This window comes from Cynara cardunculus (genome assembly GCF_001531365.2).
Source record: "Cynara cardunculus var. scolymus isolate 2C chromosome LG 4, CcrdV1, whole genome shotgun sequence".
Classification (NCBI taxonomy): domain Eukaryota; kingdom Viridiplantae; phylum Streptophyta; class Magnoliopsida; order Asterales; family Asteraceae; genus Cynara; species Cynara cardunculus.
The window spans coordinates 9941367-9942902 of NC_037531.1; positions in this window are offsets into that span (position 1 = coordinate 9941367).

The window sequence follows — 1536 nt, forward strand, 5'->3', positions numbered from 1 at the left end:
GTCGGGACCGGGACCGGTTATGGAGGGACCGGTTAACGCCGGTTTTTGTCACGATTAGGCCCGGCCGTAACCGGTTAAGGCCCGGCCCGGGACCGATTTTTGGCCATCTCTACTCTCTATAGATACATATAAACATATATACATAATGTGTATCTCAATTAACAAAAACACATGTACTCATATTTGCTTTTGAACTTTCAACAATGCTTTTACTTTTGAAGTACATAAAATTCATATACGACAAATGAACTCACACACTCTTCTCATTTATGTTAAGGTTTGAACCCATGACCTCCTGTGAGACTGGACTCTACCACTAACTCAGATACGGCTAGGCCAAAGTCTCTTTGGAGACTTTTAACAATATTTTTGGAAGGATTTTGGGTTGTGATCTTTATGCCAGGGGGGATTGGATTCTATCCTTGGATTGTAGTTTTATTCGCAAAATGGTAATCAATATCCACCTTTTTCTTATCTTTGTTTCTCTTCTCGTTTTTGTCTCTCTCCACCGGTGAGTATGTATATGGAATTACAAAAAAGGGGTTGGTGAAATGAAGACAAAGAAATGGAAATTATAGGATGTTTATCGGTTCACATCCAGTAGATTTGGATGAAAAACGTTTCAATCCAATCATCCATTGGCTGTTGAATTTACTTAGCTTTGGGTAACAGGTACAATACAATCCAATTAACTTTAGGTAACTGGAACAATACAATCCAATTAATTTTAGGTAACTGAAACAATACAATCCAATAGATGATTCAAATGTATTCTATTCAGTGAATATTAATATTGATTATTTGTTTTATTAGATTGGATCCATTCATTATTTTGAACCAATTATCCAATCATATTAACCAATTGTTTATAAATCTTACTTAAAAACACTATCCATAAATACAATCTTATAAATCTAATAACTAACATAACTTATAAGCAAACCTACCATTTTCTCACATTTGGGTTTGATTAGTGGTGTAAACGATGCGAGTCGAGCTCAAGTATCACTATACTTGACTTGAACTCGAAACCCAATTTCCAAACTTGAACTCGACTCGAAAACTCGTGAGTAGTAAAAATCAAAGCTCGACTCGAACTCGATAACTATTTCTCAAGCTCGAACTCGAATCAGGCTCAAACTCGAGCTCGAATCAAGCTCGAACTGCAACTCGAATCAAGTTCGAACCAAGCTCATCCATTGAAATTTCTGAAATTTTAGGGTCTTTCTGTTGATCCTCTCTCTCAGTGATTTGATGATAATCCTTTTTTTCCTCTCGATGTATTTTAGTTTCTGTATTTTCAGTTTCAGCGATCAATACATTGAGTATGTTCAGTGATCGCTGAAGAACTCGTTTTGTAAATCATTCAGAGACAACAATACTTCAAGAAAACAACACTCACACCAAAGATCCTTCAGCAAACGTCGAAGACTGAAACTGAAGATTAGAGACTGGCAAGTACGTGATCTGAAGCGGTATTCAGTGATTACAAGCCTGTCTAACTATGTGTGAAGACTGCTCTAGCTTCAACGAATG